Source organism: Pseudophryne corroboree, chromosome 1 (genome assembly GCF_028390025.1).
Source record: "Pseudophryne corroboree isolate aPseCor3 chromosome 1, aPseCor3.hap2, whole genome shotgun sequence".
In the NCBI taxonomy this organism is placed as follows: Eukaryota; Metazoa; Chordata; class Amphibia; order Anura; family Myobatrachidae; genus Pseudophryne; species Pseudophryne corroboree.
In genome coordinates, this window is record NC_086444.1 from 417,226,470 (window position 1) to 417,247,086 (window position 20,617).

The 20,617-nt window shown below is 49.6% G+C and overlaps 1 protein-coding gene across 3 annotated transcripts in view; it reads left to right on the forward strand.

Annotated features, from left to right (window-relative positions):
- Nucleotides 1–20,617, forward strand: part of EWSR1 (EWS RNA binding protein 1) — a 150,442-nt gene that overhangs the window by 85,497 nt on the left and 44,328 nt on the right. The window lies entirely within an intron of this gene.

Consider the following 20,617-nt stretch of genomic DNA (forward strand, 5'->3'; position numbering starts at 1 on the left):
AAAATCGAAAGTATAGATGGTCAAAATCTGGGTTCTGTGGGAGTTCAAGGTAAATCGCATAGTTTAAATCGGGCATAGCAACGATCTCACTGTGTGTGTACCTTTTAGACTGGCCATGCACATAAAGATTTATTATCAAATCTCTGGTTGGAATGAAAATCTGTGAGCAATTGACCATAAAGAGGATTTTGGTACTTACCGATAAATCCATTTCTCTGAATCCTCTAGGACACTGGAGTCCTACACAGTAGGGGTGTGAAGCCTTGAACCAGAGGTGTGGCACAGTCTTAAATTAGCATTGTCTGCACAGCCGGCTCCTCCCCCTTCACATCCCTCCTCCCCCTTCACATCCCTCCTCCCTCAGTTTGAAAAATGTGACAGAGAATAGAACATGACACTATAGCCCATGGCGAGGAACCGAACCGTACAACATATCAAACAGCGGCCAAGAACTCTTAACCGAATAACGCTGTTTGCACAAACTGATTAAAACAAGAACTTTGAACACAGAAGGTTGACAGCACCGAGGCGGGCGTCCAGTGTCCCCTAGAGGATTCAGAGAAATGGATTTATCGGTAAGTACCAAAATCCTCTTCTTTCATCCACTAGGGGACACTGGAGTCCTATACAGTAGGGGACGTCCCAAAGTTTTCCCCCAGGGAGGGAGTGTTGTCGGTGGCCTGCAAAACTAAACGTCCGAACTTCGATTCTCCGGACGCAAAAGTATCAAACTTGTAAAATTTCGCGAACGTGTGGGCTGAAGACCACGTCGCCGATCTGCAAAGTTGAGTAGTGGAAGCACCCCTGGCAGCCGCCCACGAGGCACCCACTGATCGGGTAGTATGAGCATCCGTCTGAACCGGAACCTGTTTGCCACAGGAAATATAAGCTTGCCGAATGGCAAGTCTAATCCATCTGGACAAAGTCTGCTTAGATGCCGGCCAACCCTTCTTTGGCCCATCATAAAGAACAAACAAATGGTCCGACTTTCTGAAAGACGACGTAACCTGTACGTATACCCGTAAAGCTCGGACAACATCCAATGACACGTCCTCATCTGTGAGACCCTGGAAAGATGGGACCACTATTGACTGGTTTACATGAAACCCTGAAACCACCTTCGGAAGGAAGTCTGCTCTCGTACGGAGTTCCGCCCTATCCTCATGAAAAACTAAGAAAGGACTCTTAAAGGATAAGGCTCCCAACTCGGAAACCCGCCTAGCCAAAGCCAAGGCAAGTAATAACGTGACCTTCCAAGAGAGCTTTCAGGTCTGTTCTTGTCAATGGCTCAAAAGTCGGTGACTTCAAATATTCTAACACCAAACCTAAGTCCCATGGTGCCGTGGGAGGACGAAAAGGGGGTTGAATCCTCAGCACCCCCTGTAAAAAAGTTTTAATCTCTGGCAAGGATGCTAGCCGCTGTTGAAAGGATGGAGAGAGCCGAAATCTGAACCTTCAGAGAGCTCAGCCTGAGCCCTCCCTCTAGACCGGCCTGAAGGAAAAGTAGAAGTCGCGATAAATGGAAGTTAGATGAATTCCATCCCCGTTCCTGACACCAAGCCATGTACCGTCTCCAAATCCTGTAGTAGTGCCTGGCTGTGACCGGCTTCCTAGCGGCAATCATTGCAGGAATGGCCGTTCGTGGGATCCCTCTGTTTCTTAAGATCCGGGTTTCAATAGCCACGCCGTCAAACACAGCCTGTTCAGGTCGGGTGTAGGAACGGTCCCTGAGATAGCAGGTCCTCTCTCTGAGGTAACCTCCAAGGATCTTCCGCAAGTAACCCTCGCAGGTCGGTGTACCAACTCCTGCGGGGCCAATCTGGTGCGATTAGAATGGCCCACACTCGTTCCCGCTTTACCCTTTTCAGAACCCTGGGTATGAGTGGGAATGGTGGAAATATGTAAACCCTCCTGTAACACCACCGAAGTGTTAATGCGCCCACTCCTTCTGCTGCTGGATCTCGAGTTCTTGACACATATCTGGGCAACTGATGGTTTTGTCGAGACGCCATTAGGTCCACCTGAGGCAGACCCCATCTTCTCACAATCATGTTGAAAATCCGTGGATGAAGGCACCACTCCCCCGGATGCATGTCCTGACTGAGGTAATCTGCTTCCCAGTTCTCCACACCTGGAATGAACACTGCAGAGAGAATGATGTCTCTTCTTTCTGCCCACAACAAGATCTTTGTGGCCTCCTTTAACGCCATCCTGCTCTTTGTTCCTCCTTGACGGTTTATGTAAGCCGTCGTCGTGACATTGTCTGACTGAATCCTGATGTGTTGATTCATGACTAGGTCTTCTGCTAAGAGAAATGCATTGTAGACTGCTTAGTTCGAGGATATTTATGGGTAGTTTGCTTTCCTGTAGCGTCCACCGTCCTTGAAACTGATGGTCCTCTAGGACGGCTCCCCAACCTCTGAGACTGGCGTCCGTCGTCGGGATCCTCCAATTCCAAATGCCGCATTTCTTGCCGGCTGTAAGGTTTTTGTGTAACGACCAGAGACCCGTACTTGTGGTTGAAGTTGGATTCTCCGATGGAGAAGCCAGTGCGAGCCTGCTCCCTGAGCAATGAGGTTTATTTGGAATGGTCGGTAATTAAGTCTGCCGTACTGGAGAGCTTCGAACGACGCCACCATCTTCCCGAGAAGTTGCACACAGGTGCAGAGAAACTGTTTGCGTCCTCAGTACCTGAGCCACTAATCTCTGTAGGTCCTGGACCTTGTTCTCTGGTAGGAACACACGTAATAGGACCGTGTCCAAGATGAGACCGAGGAATTGAATCCGTTGAGTCGGTATGAGGTTGGACTTTTGGAAATTGACAATCCATCCATGTTGAATTAGAAATTGATGTGATGTCTGAACATCCTTGAGCAGTCGATTCTGAGATGGAGCTTTGATCAGTAAATCGTCCAGATAAGGTATAATCGTGACCCCCAACAATCTGTCCTGCCACCATGATCGCCATGATCTTTGTGAAAATTCTTGGGGCTGACGCTAGACCGAACGGCAAGGCCCCGAATTGGTAGTGCTCCGCCACCAGTGCGAACCTTAAGTAAGCCTGGTGAGGAGTCCAGATTGGAATATGCAGATATGCATCCTTTATGTCCATGGATACCATGAACTCGCTTTGTTCTAAGCCTGCAATGACTAATTTGGATTGATTCCATCTTGAGTCTTAAATTGAGTATTGGTCTGACCGTCCCGTCTGGCTTTGGCACGACAAAAAGATTGGAATAGAACCCCGTTCTTCTCTGAGAAGCGGGAACCGGAATAATGACCTCTGCTTGTAGCAATTTGAGAATTGCTGCCCGTAGTGCCCTTGCTTTTTGAGGGCACTGAGGCAATCCTGTTGTGAAAAACTGACACTGAGGTCTCTGTTGAAATTCCAGTCTGTATCCCTGAGAGATTAAGTTGTTCACCCAAAGTTCTGGTGAGGTTTTGGCCCAGATGTCCTGAAAACCTTCCAGTCGGCCGCCCACCAAGGGGGACCCCAGGTGAGCTGGGAGGCCGTCATGCCACAGTCTTGTCAGCAGGTTTATCCTGCTTTCTGGTTGCTGCCTGCGAGCGGCCTCTACCTCTGCCCCCACGTGCTTGTGTACCGAAACCCCTACCTCGGGCTCGAAAGGACTGTGATCTAAATGAAGTAAACTGGTCCCGAATAACCTCTCCTAGTTTGTGGAGCGGTTCTCGCATAAGGAGTAGGCAGAAAAGTGGACTTCCCCGCTGTAGCCTGCGAAATCCACTTGTCCAACTCTGGTCCGAACAGCATTTCACCCCCAAAGGGAATGGATTCTACCACCTTCTTGGTGTCGGTCACCCTGCCATTCTCTGAGCCATAAAATCCTTCTAGCCGATATGGCCGATGCAGATATGCGCGATGCTATTCTGCTAATATCCTTAGAAGCTTGACACAAGTATGAAGCAGATTCTCGAATGTGTAATCTCTTCTAAGCTATTTTCCACCTCAATAGCTTGTACAATACGGCCAGACCATGCACCCATGGCCTAGTTGACCCAAGCACAGACTATCGCAGGTCTCTGCGCTGCACCTGCTGCTACAAACATTGATTTTAACGCAGTGTCAGCTTTACGGTCAGACGCATCCTTTAAAGTAGTTACGTTAGGAATTGGCAAGATTGTCTTCTTTGACAATCTTCCTAATGAAGCATCCACTACCGGCAGAGACTCCCACTTGTCCATTACACCCTTAGGTAGGGGGTAAGTTACCTGAAAACGTTTCGGAAATTGAAAACGTTTGTCAGGTTGTTTCCAAGCCTCCTCCATCTGAGATTGGAGGGATTTAGGAATGGGGAACGCGGCTTCTGGGATTCGAACAAATCGAAATCTTCCGGCTCCTGGACTTCCTCTTTCTTAAAGCTTAGGATGTCTTTTACCGCGTCAATTAAGGAATCCAGACCTGAGATCGCAGAGTCTTCAGGAAAATCGGCGTCTAGGTTAGTTTCAATTAACTCACCTTCTTCCGTTTCCAGAAGAAAACCCTCTTCCTCCTCAGATTCTGGTATAATAGGAAGAGTTCTTTTTAACAGCCCTGCGCACACTCGTCTCTGCGTGTGCGGGCGGCGTTAACTTGAGAAATTCCTCCATCGTCTTTGAGAATCCTGCAGCCCATTCCGATTGCTGCTTGCGGGATTCTGCCATCTCCTTGGAGATTCTATTAGCAAGGTTGTCTTCCCATGCCTTAGCCAGAGCACTGCTCCCAGGTGGCGCGTCCTTGTCTAAGCAGGAGTCGCACACCCCGGAGCTGCCAACCCGCGTGCTCTTCTTGTTACATTTCGTACAAACATAGCAGGTCTTTGAGATCTTGGTAGCCTTAGACATGTTTTTTTCTTTTTAAAACCCCTTACCAGGGTATTACGCAGCACTTTCACCCTTTAAACTAGGAAGAGAGACTGGGAGATGACGGAAGCGAAGGTATTGGATCCGGCTGGAATTACCTGTCCCCTTTTTCTCTATAAAAGGAACAGGCCAAAAAAATAAAACACCAGCCGACTCGCAACCCTCACACCCCAACTGTAAATCAGCTACGATGTTAGAGTTGACTTGCTTCTGTGTATTTTCTCCGGGATCTTTGAAACAGACGTCCCTTGAAAATATAATTTGTAAAGTTTGATTACTTTTCAGGAGATCCTCGTATATTGTATATATACATTACACCAGCAGAGGGAGCTGTTGCCTAACTCTACTATCTTAATGCATGCACTATCCAGGCCGTGCAGCAGGGGGAGTTATTTCCTTTATTAATAAACCTTACATAGAATTTGACGGCAGATAAGAACCACTTGGCCCATCTAGTCTGCCCCTTAACCTTCCCCTATGTACACTACTAGGGGGGGGTGGGGGGGGGGAGAGGAGGAGGACCCATCCCTCACCTCAGCCTGGCGCCAAAACGAAGAAACATGGCCCCCACTAAATGTAAGTTTATAGAAAAAGGGGCCTGCCGCACTGTTAACATTTAAGTGCTTTAACTGATATCCCCCTCTGGCCGCTATGCAGCGCGCTCTGGACCCGCCGGCTGGCGCGCGTGATGGGTCCGTCTCCCGTAGCGGCGCCTGTCTCCGCTCCGCCCGTGGGTCTCTGTACTGTGCAGCGCGCCCCGGACCCGCCGGCTGGCGTGCGCGACTGGTCCGTCTCCCGTAGCGGCGCCCGTGCTCCGCTCCGCCCGTGGGTCTCTGTACTGTGCAGCGCGCCGCTCTGCCGTCCCCCCCTGCTCACAGGGAAGACAGGCTGAGTCCCGCGCCGCACTAAGGCTCCCACGTGCCGGCCACTGTCGCTCTGCCCTTCCCTGATTAGTTTGTATAAAGGGGAGTTTTAAAAATAGTATTTACCGCAAAGCTATAAAAGAGAGAGAGAAGAAAGAAAAAAAACTTTTACTAACTGGAAGACCCTAGCCTAAGCTTGTACGACCAGTACTCACTATTTGTTGATTATGGAGGATCTCCTGTGGAGAGATGCAGGTCCCTTAGATAGGGATCTTTGTCTCTCTGACCTGAGGTAGCTTTGTCCCCCTTTTTATTAGGGTTACGCAGCCCCTTTTAGATTCTTAGTCAGGAGCTCAAGTGCTCCACGTGTTGTGCCTCCAGCACAATTTTTCAAACTGAGGGATGTGAAGGGGGAGGAGCCGGCTGTGCAGACAATGCTAATTTAAGATTGTGCCACACCTCCGGTTCAAGGCTTCACACCCCTACTGTATAGGACTCCAGTGTCCCCTAGAGGATGAAAGAGAAATGCCAGAAACCCGAAACTATCATTCAAACAAATTGGTTAAATGAAATGGCTTTAACCAATTATTACTACTAGGTGGTTCATCGCGCCCTACGGGTGCTCTTCACACCGTCGCAAGGGGCTACGCCCCCTTAAGCCTTGCACGGCCTTGGGCATGCAATATGTTGATTATATGGAGTATTACCTCCACACACACTTGTGTGATTGGTTGGGGTAGGAGGTTCTGGAGGTTGGGTGGGTGTGGGAGGGACATGGGTGCGGCGGATGAGGGAGGAGGTCTGTATACGCTGTGGTTGGTGGAGGGGCGGGTGGGGGAGAGACATGGGTGCGGCGGATGGGGGAGGAGGTCTGTATACGCTGTGGTGAAACTGGTGCGGGTGGGGTAGGTGGTTCGGAGGTGGTGGGGGAGGGGTCGATGCGGGGGTGGCACGGATAGAGAAAATCTACATTGTACCAGAGTACTGCCCTAGATACATACACACACACACACACACACACACACACACACACACACACACACACACACACGTAGCTGCAAACACATGTACACGCCCCACATGTCACAATGTCCCCCTAGCTGCAGGATATAAGTAATGGCCATCCTCATCTAGTGGCAGGGCCGCCTGCGCAGCCATTGTGTCAGCAACAGGCAGAGAATGATGGAGCAGCTCATTGTGCAGGGCCAAGGCCGGACCCGGGTGCTCCCTTCGTGCAGCTGCAGGTCTGGCTGCGCCAGGCCGGGAGGCGGGGGCAGGGATGGCGATGGGCCGCAGGCATCGGGGTGGGGGTTGCCTGCTCTCGCTGTGCTCTCCTGAGCGGAGGCTACCGCCTCCTGCTGCACAGCGTACACACCTCAGCAGGCAAGCCAGGAGAGGAGGAAGGCGGTGGGCGGCGCTTACCAGCTCCCGGCACCACACACCGTGGATCACCCGTGAGACGAACGTGTGAGGAGGACGGGGCGGTGCATGGGGGTCGGTGCTCCCGGCACCACTCGCCGCTGATCACTCGTGAGACGAACGGGTGAGGAGGGCGGTGCAAGGGAGTCGGTCTCCTTGGTCGGGGCGAGAGCCGGACAGTAATTGGAGGCGGGGTGATGGGGGTTTGTGTGGTGTCTGTAACCTATTAGGCCAGATCTGTGACTCCGCCCAGCATTGTGACTCCGCCCAGTGTTGGCAAATGAGTCACAAAGTCACAGATCTGGGCTAATATATAGGAGATTATTATTATTATTATTATTATTATTATTATTATTATTATTATTATTATTATTATTATTATTATTATTATTATTATTATTACAGGTTGAGTATCCCTTATCCAAAATGCTTGGGACCAGAGGTATTTTGGATATCGGATTTTTCCGTATTTTGGAATAATTGCATACCATAATGAGATATCATGGCGATGGAACCTAAATCTAAGCACAGAATGCATTTATGTTACATATACACCTTATACACACAGACTGAAGGTCATTTTGGCCAATATTTTTTGAAAATTTGTGCATTAAACAAATTGTCTACAGTCACACAATTCATTTGTTTCACATACACCTTATACACACAGCCTGAAGGTCATTTAATGCAATATCTTTAATACCTTTGTGTATTAAACAAACAAAGTTTGTGTACATTGAGCCATCAAAAAACAAAGTTTTCACTATCTCACTCTCAGTCAAAGTCCGTATTTCGTAATATTCCGTATTTTGGAATATTTGGATATGGGATACTCAACCTGTATTGTGTTTTCTAGCATTTTGGAGTAAAATTGTCATTTGCTCCCATACATTACTAGATTTGCATTCCAACCAGCCAGATTGGATAACAAATCTTTAGGTGTATGGCTAGCTTATTTAGCCTTCACTCTACCTGATTGTGGTTTTATAAAGTACTACTCTAGACTGTTTTGTGTAACAATGTAATGGTCCCTACAGACTCTGCGATGTGCTGCCCAACTGCTGATACGCCCAACGGGCGGCGGGGGGGTGGGGGGGCAGTGACTGGACTTCACTCCCCCTGTCACCTGGCTCCGTAGACGTGCATGCAAATATGGACGAGATCGTCCATATTGGCCTGCATGCACAGCCGACAGGGCACCAGCGATGAACGAGCGCAGGGCCGCGCATCTTTCATCGCTGGTACCTCCACATTGCACGATATGAACGTTATCTCGTTCATTAATGAACGAGATCGTTTATATCGTGCAGTGATGTCGGCCAGTGTGTAGGGCCCATAAGATTAGTTACAGGAAAGGTACTAAATATTTTTACTACACAAGATGAATATCAAACTATTCTGTAGATGCTCTTTAGTGGGCAGGCACAAAAGACTTTGTACAGTTGTATATGCAGTGGGCCACAAGATGTGCTAAACTGATTTAATTAAAATGAGTAGAATAGCAATTTTCACAAATGTATGAGTAGTTTAAGAATAACAAACCAACTCAGAGGGCCCCACACCTTCCACCGGATTGTTTTTGATTAAGAACCCCTGCATTTGCAGACTGTATATTGAACAAGGCACTATTACTATAAAAATTGTTTATTAACATTATGTGGGAAAGTTTGGGGCCCTTTAGTTGGTTTGGCCGTGTTGATTCAAGGCATCGGTGTTGCACTTATTTTAGCACTTCACTTGGGGATCCAGTCAGGAACCCAGCGGTCGGGATCCCAGCACAACTCAATGCTGGGATCTGGACATTAATGACTATCCTAGCACCAGGATCCCGAATGAGGATGTCACGGGCCACCGGTAGAGGTGAGCCGCGGGGAGGGGGAATGGGGGTTAGGCACCCTGGGGAGGGTTAGGGATCACAGTTGGCATTAGGAATTATTCTGTGTCTGTGTTTTCAAGTCTGTATTTTGACAGCCGGCATCCTGACCATCCGGATCCCAATACCAACCCCTTTACTACACTCCATTTGTTTTTATCAATGTAATACTTTTAACACCTTTTCTCTAACGTCCTAGTGGATGCTGGGGACTCCGAAAGGACCATGGGGAATAGCGGCTCCGCAGGAGACTGGGCACAAAGTAAAAGCTTTAGGACTAGCTGGTGTGCACTGGCTCCTCCCCCTATGACCCTCCTCCAAGCCTCAGTTAGATTTTGTGCCCGAACGAGAAGGGTGCAATCTAGGTGGCTCTCCTGAGCTGCTTAGAGTAAAAGTTTAAATAGGTTTTTTATTTTCAGTGAGACCTGCTGGCAACAGGCTCACTGCATCGAGGGACTTAGGGGAGAGAAACGAACTCACCTGCGTGCAGAGTGGATTGGGTTTCTTAGGCTACTGGACATTAGCTCCAGAGGGACGATCACAGGCCCAGCCATGGATGGGTCCCGGAGCCGCGCCGCCGGCCCCCTTACAGATGCTGAAGCAAGAAGAGGTCCATAAATCGGCGGCAGAAGACTTTCCTGTCTTCATAAGGTAGCGCACAGCACTGCAGCTGTGCGCCATTGCTCTCAGCACACTTCACACTCCGGTCACTGAGGGGGCAGGACGCTGGGGGGGGGGGGCGTCCTGGGAAGCAATGAATTTACCTTAGTTGGCGAAAAATACATCACATATAGCTCCTGGGCTATATGGATGTATTTAACCCCTGCCAGTTTTCCAGAAAAAAGCGGGAGAAGAGCCCGCCGTGAAGGGGGCGGGGCCTATCTCCTCAGCACACAGCGCCATTTTTCCCACACAGCTCCGCTGGTAGGAAGGCTCCCAGAATCTCCCCTGCATCCTGCAACTACAGAAACAGGGTAAAAAAGAGAGGGGGGCACTTATTTGGCAAAATAACAGATATAAGCAGCTATAAGGGATAGACACTTATTGTAAGGTTGTCCCTATACATATATAGCGCTCTGGTGTGTGCTGGCAAACTCTCCCTCTGTCTCCCCAAAGGGTTAAGTGGGTCCTGTCCTCTATCAGAGCATTCCCTGTGTGTGTGCTGGGTGTCGGTACGTGTGTCGACATGTATGAGGAGGAAAATGATGTGGAGGCGGAGCAATTGCCTATAATGGTGATGTCACCCCCTAGGGAGTCGACACCTGAATGGATGGCCGTAATTAAGGAATTACGTGACAGTGTCGGCACGTTACAGAAAACTGTTGACGACATGAGACAGCCGGCAGCTCAGTTAGTGCCTGTCCAGGCGTCTCAAACACCGTCAGGGGCTATTAAACGCCCATTACCTCAGTGGGTCGACACGGACCCAGACACAGACACTGACTCCAGTGTCGACGGTGAAGAAACAAACGTATTTTCCAGTAGGGCCACACGTTACATGATCACGGCAATGAAGGAGGTTTTGCACATCTCTGATACTGCAAGTACCACAAAAAGGGGTATTATGTGGGGTGTGAAAAAACTACCCGTAGTTTTTCCTGAATCAGATGAATTGAATGAAGTGTGTGATGAAGCGTGGGTTAACCCCGACAGAAAACTGCTAATTTCTAAAAAAATTATTGGCACTATATCCCTTCCCACCAGAGGTTAGGGCTCGTTGGGAAACACCCCCTAGGGTGGATAAGGCGCTCACACGCTTATCAAAACAAGTGGCGTTACCGTCTCCAGAAACGGCCGCCCTTAAGGAGCCAGCAGATAGGAGGCTGGAAAATATCCTTAAAAGTATATACACACATACTGGTGTTATACTGCGACCAGCAATCGCCTCAGCCTGGATGTGCAGTGCTGGGGTGGCTTGGTCGGATTCCCTGACTGAAAATATTGATACCCTGGACAGGGACAATATATTATGGACTATAGAGCATTTAAAGGATGCATTCCTATATATGCGAGATGCACAGAGAGACATTTGCACTCTGGCATCAAGAGTAAGTGCGATGTCCATTTCTGCCAGAAGAGGATTATGGATGCGACAGTGGTCAGGGGATGCGGATTCCAAACGGCATATGGAAGTATTGCCGTATAAAGGGGAGGAGTTATTTGGGGGCGGTCTATCGGACCTGGTGGCCACGGCAACGGCTGGGAAATCCACCTTTTTACCCCAAGTCACCTCGCAGCAGAGAAAGATACCGCCTTTTCAGGCTCAGTCCTTTCGTCCCCATAAGGGCAAGCGGGCAAAAGGCCACTCATATCTGCCCCGGGGCAGAGGAAGGGGAAAAAGACTACAACAGACAGCTTCTTCCCACGACCAGAAGCCCTCCCCCGCTTCTGCCAAGTCCTCAGCATGACGCTGGGGCCTTACAAGCGGACTCAGGCACGGTGGGGGCCCGTCAAGAATTTCAGCGCGCAGTGGGCTCACTCGCAAGTGGACCCCTGGATCCTGCAGGTAGTATCTCAGGGGTACAAATTGGAATTCGAGACGTCTCCCCCTCGCCGGTTCTTGAAGTCTGCTTTACCAACGTCTACCCCCGACAGGGAGGCGGTATTGGAAGCCATTCACAAGCTGTATTCCCAGCAAGTGATAATCAAGGTACCCCTCCTACAACAGGGAAAGGGGTATTACTCCACGCTGTTTGTGGTACCGAAGCCGGACGGCTCGGTGAGACCCATTTTAAATCTGAAAACCTTGAACACTTACATAAAAAGGTTCAAGTTCAAGATGGAGTCACTCAGAGCTGTGATAGCGAACCTGGAAGAAGGGGACTATATGGTGTCTCTGGACATCAAGGATGCTTACCTCCATGTCCCAATTTGCCCTTCTCACCAAGGGTACCTCAGGTTTGTGGTACAGAACTGTCACTATCAGTTTCAGACGCTGCCGTTTGGATTGTCCACGGCACCCCGGGTCTTTACCAAGGTAATGGCCGAAATGATGATTCTTCTTCGAAGAAAAGGCGTCTTAATTATCCCTTACTTGGACGATCTCCTGATAAGGGCACGGTCCAGAGAACAGTTAGAGGTCGGAGTAGCACTATCGCAAATAGTACTACAACAGCACGGATGGATTCTAAATATTCCAAAATCGCAGCTGATTCCGACGACACGTCTGCTGTTCCTAGGGATGATTCTGGACACAGTACAGAAAAAGGTGTTTCTCCCGGAAGAGAGCCAGGGAGTTATCCGACCTAGTAAGAAACTCCTAAGACCAGGCCAGGTATCAGTGCACAAGGGTCCTGGGAAAGATGGTGGCTTCTTACGAAGCGATTCCATTCGGCAGATTCCACGCAAGAACTTTTCAGTTGGATCTGCTAGACAAATGGTCCGGATCGCATCTTCAAATGCATCAACGGATAACCCTGTCTCCAAGGACAAGGGTGTCTCTCCTGTGGTGGTTACAGAGTGCTCATCTCCTAGAGGGCCGCAGATTCGGCATTCAGGATTGGGTCCTGGTGACCACGGATGCCAGCCTGAGAGGCTGGGGAGCAGTGATAGCACTGTCAGCAGTGTTCATTCCGGGAGTGGACAACTGGGAAGCAGACTTCCTCAGCAGACACGATCTTCACCCGGGGGAGTGGGGACTTCACCCGGAAGTCTTCCACATGATTGTAAACCGTTGGGAAAAACCAAAGGTGGACATGATGGCGTCTCGCCTCAACAAAAAACTGGACAGATATTGTTCCAGGTCAAGGGACCCTCAGGCAATAGCTGTGGACGCTCTGGTAACACCGTGGGTGTACCGGTCAGTGTATGTGTTCCCTCCTCTTCCTCTCATACCAAAAGTACTGAGAATCATAAGAAGGAGAGTAGTAAAGACTATACTCGTGGCTCCGGATTGGCCAAGAAGGACTTGGTACCCGGAAATTCAAGAGATGCTCACGGAAGACCCGTGGCCTCTACCTCTAAGACAGGACCTGCTCCAGCAGGGACCATGTCTGTTCCAAGACTTACCGCGGCTGCGTTTGACGGCATGGCGGTTGAACGCCGGATCCTGAAGGAAAAAGGCATTCCGGATGAAGTCATCCCTACCCTGATCAAAGCCAGGAAGGATGTAACCGTACAACATTATCACTGTATTTGGCGTAAATATGTTGCGTGGTGCGAGGCCAGGAAGGCCCCTACGGAGGAATTTCAACTGGGTCGATTCCTGCATTTCCTGCAAACAGGACTGTCTATGGGCCTCAAATTAGGGTCCATTAAGGTTCAAATTTCGGCCCTGTCGATATTCTTCCAAAAAGAACTAGCTTCTGTACCTGAAGTTCAGACGTTTGTCAAGGGAGTACTGCATATACAGCCTCCTTTTGTGCCTCCAGTGGCACCTTGGGATCTCAATGTAGTGTTGGGATTCCTAAAATCACATTGGTTTGAACCACTCACCACTGTGGACTTGAAGTATCTCACTTGGAAAGTGGTAATGCTGTTAGCCCTGGCTTCAGCCAGGCGTGTATCAGAATTGGCGGCTTTATCCTATAAAAGCCCTTACCTAATTTTTCATACGGACAGGGCAGAATTGAGGACTCGTCCTCAATTTCTCCCTAAGGTGGTTTCAGCATTTCACTTAAACCAACCTATCGTGATGCCTGCGGCTACTAGGGACTTGGAGGATTCCAAGTTGCTGGACGTAGTCGGGGCCCTGAAAATATATGTTTCCAGGACGGCTGGAGTCAGAAAATCTGACTCGCTGTTTATCCTGTATGCACCCAACAAGCTGGGTGCTCCTGCTTCTAAGCAGACGATTGCTCGTTGGATTTGTAGTACAATTCAGCTTGCACATTCTGTGGCAGGCCTGCCACAGCCAAAATCTATAAAAGCCCATTCCACACGGAAAGTGGGCTCATCTTGGGCGGCTGCCCGAGGGGTCTCTGCTTTACAACTTTGCCGAGCAGCTACTTGGTCAGGGGCAAACACGTTTGCTAAATTCTACAAATTTGATACCCTGGCTGAGGAGGACCTGGAGTTCTCTCACTCGGTGCTGCAGAGTCATCCGCACTCTCCCGCCCGTTTGGGAGCTTTGGTATAATCCCCATGGTCCTTTCGGAGTCCCCAGCATCCACTAGGACGTTAGAGAAAATAAGAATTTACTTACCGATAATTCTATTTCTCATAGTCCGTAGTGGATGCTGGGCGCCCATCCCAAGTGCGGATTGTCTGCATTACTTGTACATAGTTATTGTTACAAAAATCGGGTTATTGTTGTTGTGAGCCATCTTTTCAGAGGCTCCTTCTGTTATCATGCTGTTAACTGGGTTCAGATCACAAGTTGTACGGTGTGATTGGTGTGGCTGGTAATGAGTCTTACCCAGGATTCAAAATCCTTCCTTATTGTGTACGCTCGTCCGGGCACAGTATCCTAACTGAGGCTTGGAGGAGGGTCATAGGGGGAGGAGCCAGTGCACACCAGCTAGTCCTAAAGCTTTTACTTTGTGCCCAGTCTCCTGCGGAGCCGCTATTCCCCATGGTCCTTTCGGAGTCCCCAGCATCCACTACGGACTATGAGAAATAGAATTATCGGTAAGTAAATTCTTATTTTTTCTCTAACGTCCTAGTGGATGCTGGGAACTCCGTAAGGACCATGGGGAATAGACGGGCTCCGCAGGAGACTGGGCACTCTAAGAAAGATTTAGGACTACCTGGTGTGCACTGGCTCCTCCCCCTATGACCCTCCTCCAAGCCTCAGTTAGATTTCTGTGCCCAGCTGAGCTGGATGCACACTAGGGGCTCTCCTGAGCTCATAGAAAGAAAGTATAGTTTAGGTTTTTTATTTTCAGTGAGACCTGCTGGCAACAGGCTCACTGCATCGAGGGACTAAGGGGAGAAGAAGCGAACCTACCTAAGTGGTGGTAGCTTGGGCTTCTTAGGCTACTGGACACCATTAGCTCCAGAGGGATCGAACACAGGACCCGACGTCGTCCGTTCCCGGAGCCGCGCCGCCGTCCCCCTTACAGAGCAAGAAGGTGGTCCAGAAAATCGGCGGCTGAAGACTTCTGTCTTCTCCAAGGTAGCGCACAGCACTGCAGCTGTGCGCCATTGCTCCTCATGCACACCACACACTGCGGTCACTGATGGGTGCAGGGCGCTGGGGGGGGGCGCCCTGAGCAGCAATACTAACACCTTGGCTGGCAAACTGGCACCATATATAGCCCCAGGGGCTATATAGGTGCTTTTTAACCCCTGCCAGAACTTTTACATTAGAGGGAGAAAGCCCGCCGAAAAAGGGGCGGAGCCATCTCCCTCAGCACACTGGCGCCATTTTTCCCTCACAGCTTCGCTGGAAGGAAGCTACCTAGCTCTCCCCTGCAGTCCTGCACTACAGAAAAGGGTAAAAAAGAGAGGGGGGGCACAAATTAGGCGCAGTATAACTATTTATGCAGCTATAAAGGGAAAACACACTTCTATAGGTGATATATCCCTGTGATATATAGCGCTCTGGTGTGTGCTGGCATACTCTCCCTCTGTCTCCCCAAAGGGCTTTGTGGGGTCCTGTCCTCTGTAAGAGCATTCCCTGTGTGTCTGCTGTGTCGGTACTGCTGTGTCGACATGTATGAGGAGGAAAATGATGTGGAGGCGGAGCAAATACCTGTGAATGTGATGTCACCCCCTGCGGGGTCGACACCTGTGTGGCTGGACTTATGGAAGGAATTGCGTGAAAGTGTCAACTCCTTACACAAAGGGTTTGACGACATAGGACAGCCGGCTACTTGTGCCTGTTCCAGCGTCTCAAATGTCATCAGGGGCTTTAAAACGCCCGCTAACTCAGGTGACAGATACAGACGTCGACACGGATACCGACTCCAGTGTCGACGATGATGAGACAAGTGTACCCTCCAATAGGTCCACCCGTTACATGATTGAGGCAATGAAAAATGTTTTACGCATTTCTGATAATACCCCAGGTACCACAAAAAAGGGTATTATGTTTGGTGAGAAAACTACCAGTAGTTTCTCTGACGTCCTAGTGGATGCTGGGAACTCCGTAAGGACCATGGGGAATAGCGGCTCCGCAGGAGACAGGGCACATCTAAAGAAAGCTTTAGGATCACCTGGTGTGCACTGGCTCCTCCCCCTATGACCCTCCTCCAAGCCTCAGTTAGATTTTCTGTGCCCGACGAGAAGGGTGCACACTAGGTGGCTCTCCTGAGCTCTTTGTGAAAGTTTTAGTTTAGGTTTATTATTTTCAGTGAGACCTGCTGGCAACAGGCTCACTGCATCGAGGGACTAAGGGGAGAAGAAGCGAACTCACCTGCGTGCAGAGTGGATTGGGCTTCTTAGGCTACTGGACATTAGCTCCAGAGGGACGATCACAGGTTCAGCCTGGATGGGTCACCGGAGCCGCGCCGCCGGCCCCCTTACAGAGCCAGAAGAGCGAAGAGGTCCGGAAAAATCGGCGGCAGAAGACTTTCCTGTCTTCAGATAAAGGTAGGCGCACAGCACCGCAGCTGTGCGCCATTGCTCTCAGCACACTTCACACTCCGGTCACTGAGGGTGCAGGGCGCTGGGGGGGCAGCGCCCTGAGACGCAATAAATCGTTAGAAAACCTTTTATGGCTAAAATAAATGCATCACATATAACTCCTGGGCTATATGGATGCATTTAACCCCTGCCAAAACATACAAGAAAACGGATGATAGGCTCCGCCCCTTTCTCGGCGTCCTTATCTCCTCAGCACACTGGCGCCATTTTCCCTCACAGCTCAGTTGGAGGGAAGCTCCCTGGCTCTCCCCTGCAGTCACTACACTACAGAAAGGGGTTAAAGAGAGGGGGGCACAAATTAGGCGCAGTATAAACAATACAGCAGCTATAAAGGGAAAAACACTTATATAAGGTTATCCCTGTATATATATATAGCGCTCTGGTGTGTGCTGGCAAACTCTCCCTCTGTCTCCCCAAAGGGCTAGTGGGGTCCTGTCCTCTGTAAGAGCATTCCCTGTGTGTCTGCTGTGTCGGTACTGCTGTGTCGACATGTATGAGGAGGAAAATGATGAGGAGACGGAGTAGAGTGTCTGTAATAGTGTTGTCACCCCCTGGGGGGTCGACACCTGAGTGGATGTACTGTGGAAATTGCGTGACAGTGTCAGCTTTGTATAAAAGACAGTGGTTGACATGAGACAGCCGGCTACTCAGCTTGTGCATGTCCAGACGTCTCATATAGGGGCTCTAAAGCGCCCGTTACCTCAGATACAGACGCCGACACGGATATTGACTCCTGTGTCGACGGTGAAGAGACAACCGTGATTTCCAAATAGGGCCACACATTGCATGATTGAGGCAATGAAAAAAGTTTACACTTTTCTGATAATATGAATACCACCAAAAAAAAAAGGGGTATTATGTTGGTGAGGAAAAACTTCCTGTAGTTTTCCTGAATCTGAGAAATAAAATGCGTGGGTTTCCCCCCGATAACAATTGATAATTTCTAAAAAGTTATTGGCAGTATACCTTTTCCCGCCAGAGGTTAGGGTGCGTTGGGAAACACCCCCTAGGGGGGATAAGGCGCTCACACGCTTGTAAGAACAAGGGCTCTACCCTCTCTTGAGATGGCCGCCCTTAAGGATCCTGCTGATAGAAAGCAGGAGGGTATCCTAAAATGTATTTACACACATACTGGTGTTATACTGCGACCAGCAATCGCCTCAGCCTGGATGTGCAGTGCTGGGTTGGCGTGGTCGGATTCCCTGACTGGAAATATGATATCCTAGATAAGGACAGTATATTATTGCCTATAGAGCAATTAAAAGATGCATTTCTATATATGCATGATGCACAGCGGAATATTTGCCGACTGGCATCAAGTATAAGTGCGTTGTCCAATTATACCAGTAAAGTGGTCAGGTGATGCGGATTCCAAACGGCATTTGGAAGTATTGCCTTAAAAGAGGGGATGTACCCCAGGTCGCCTCTCAAAATAAGACGCCATATTATCAGGCGCAGGCCTGGTTGGCAAGCGGACAAAAGGGTTCCTCTTTTCTGCTCGTGACAGAGGGAGAGGAAAATGGCTGCAGAGATCAGCCAGTTCCAAGGAACAGAAACTCTTTTCCGCCTCTGCCAAGCCCTCAGTATGACGCTAGGGCTTTACAAGTTCAGGCACGGTGGGGTCCCGTTCTCAATGAATTTCAGTGCGCAGTGGGCTCACTCGCAAGTAGACCCCTGGATCCTTCAGGTAATATTTCAGGGGTACAAATTGGAATTCGAGACGTATCCCCCTCGCCGTTTCCAAAGGTCTGTTTTACCGACGTCTCCCGCTGACAGGGAGGCAGTTTTGGAAACCATTCACAAGCTGTATTCCCAGCAGGGGTGATAATCAAGGTACCCCTCCTGCAACAGGGAACGGGGTATTATTCCACACTATTGTGGTACCGAAGCCAGACGGCTCGGTGAGACCGATTTTAAAATCTAAAATCTTTGAACACTTGCATACAGAGGTTCAAATTCAAAATTGAGTCACTCAGAGCAGTGATTGCAAACCTGGAAGAAGGGGACTACATGATGTCTCGGGACATCAAGGATGCTTACCTTCATGTCAAAATTTACCCTTCTCACCAAGGGTATTTCAGGTTATGGTACAGAACTGTCACTATCAGTTCGGACGCTGCCGTAGGGATGGTCCACGGCACCCCGGGTCTTTACTGAAGTAATGACCGTAATGATATTCCTTCGAAGGAAGGGAATTTTAGTTATCCGTTACTTGGACGATTCCCTGATAAGGGTAAGATCCAGGGAACAGTTGGAGATCGGTGTAGCACTATATCAGGTAGTGTTGCAGCAGCACGATTGGATTCTCAATATTCCAAAATCGCAGCTGGTTCCGACGACTTGTCTTCTGTTCCTAGGGATGATCCTGGACACAGTCCAGAAAGAAGGTGTTTCTCCCGGAGGAGAAAGCCAGGGAGTTATCCGAGCTAGTCAGGAACCTCCTAAAACCGAACCAAGTCTCAGTGCATCAATGCACAAGGGTTCTGGGTAAAAATGGTGGCTTCCTACGAAGCAATCCCATTCGGCAGATTCCACGCAAGACTTTCCAGTGGAACCTACTGGACAAATGGTCCGGGTCGCATCTTCAGATGCTTCAGCGGATAACCCTGTCACCGGGGACAAGGGTATCCCTCCTATGGTGGTTGCAGAGTGCTCATCTTCTAGAGGGCCGCAGATTCGGCATTCGGGACTGGGTCCTGGTGGCCACGGATGCCAGCCTGCGAGGCTGGGGAGCAGTCACACAGGGAAGGAATTTCCAGGGCTTATGGTCAAGCCTGGAGACATCTCTTCATATAAACATTCTGGAACTAAGGGCCATTTACAATGCCCTAAGTCAAGCGAAACCCCTGCTTCAGGGTCAGGCGGTATTGATCCAATCGGACAACATCACGTCAGTCGCCCACGTAAACAGACAGGGCGGCACGGGAAGCAGGGGGGCAATGGCAGAAGCTGCAAGGATTCTTCGCTGGGCGGAAAATCATGTGATAGCACTGTCAGCAGTGTTCATTCCGGGAGTGGACAACTGGGAAGCAGACTTCCTCAGCAGACACGACCTTCACCCGGGAGAGTGGGGACTTCACCCAGAAGTCTTCCACCTGATTGTAAACCGTTGGGAAAAACCAAAGGTGGACATAATGGCGTCCCGTCTAAACAAAAAACTAGACAGATATTGCGCCAGGTCAGGGGACCCTCAGGCAATATCGGTGGACGCTCTGGTAACACCGTGGGTGTACCAGTCAGTGTATGTGTTCCCTCCTCTGCCTCTCATACCAAAAGTACTGAGAATCATAAGAAGGAGAGGAGTAAGAACTATACTCGTGGTTCCGGATTGGCCAAGAAGGACTTGGTATCCGGAACTTCAAGAGATGCTCACGGACGAACCGTGGCCTCTACCTCTAAGAAAGGACCTGCTCCAGCAGGGGCCTTGTCTGTTCCAAGACTTACCGCGGCTGCGTTTGACGGCTTGGCGGTTGAACGCCGGATCCTGAAGGAAAAAGGCATTCCAGATGAAGTCATCCCTACCCTGGTCAAGGCCAAGAAGGACGTAACCGCAAAACATTATCACCGCATTTGGCGAAAATATGTTGCGTGGTGGGAGGCCAAGAAGGCCCCTACAGAGGAATTTCAACTGGGTCGTTTCCTCCATTTCCTGCAAACAGGACTGTCTATGGGCCTAAAATTAGGGTCCATTAAGGTTCAAATTTCGGCCCTGTCGATTTTCTTCCAAAAGGAACTGGCTTCAGTGCCTGAAGTTCAGACATTTGTAAATGGGGTACTGCATATACAGCCTCCTTTTGTGCCTCCAGTGGCACCTTGGGATCTCAATGTTGTGTTGAGTTTCCTAAAGTCACATTGGTTTGAACCACTCACCACTGTGGACTTAAAATATCTCACATGGAAGGTGACGATGCTGTTAGCCCTGGCTTCAGCCAGACGTGTGTCAGAATTGGCGGCTTTATCATATAAAAGCCCTTATTTAATATTTCATTCTGACAGGGCAGAATTGAGGACTTGTCCTCAATTTCTACCTAAGGTGGTTTCTGCATTTCACATGAAGCAACCTATTGTGGTACCT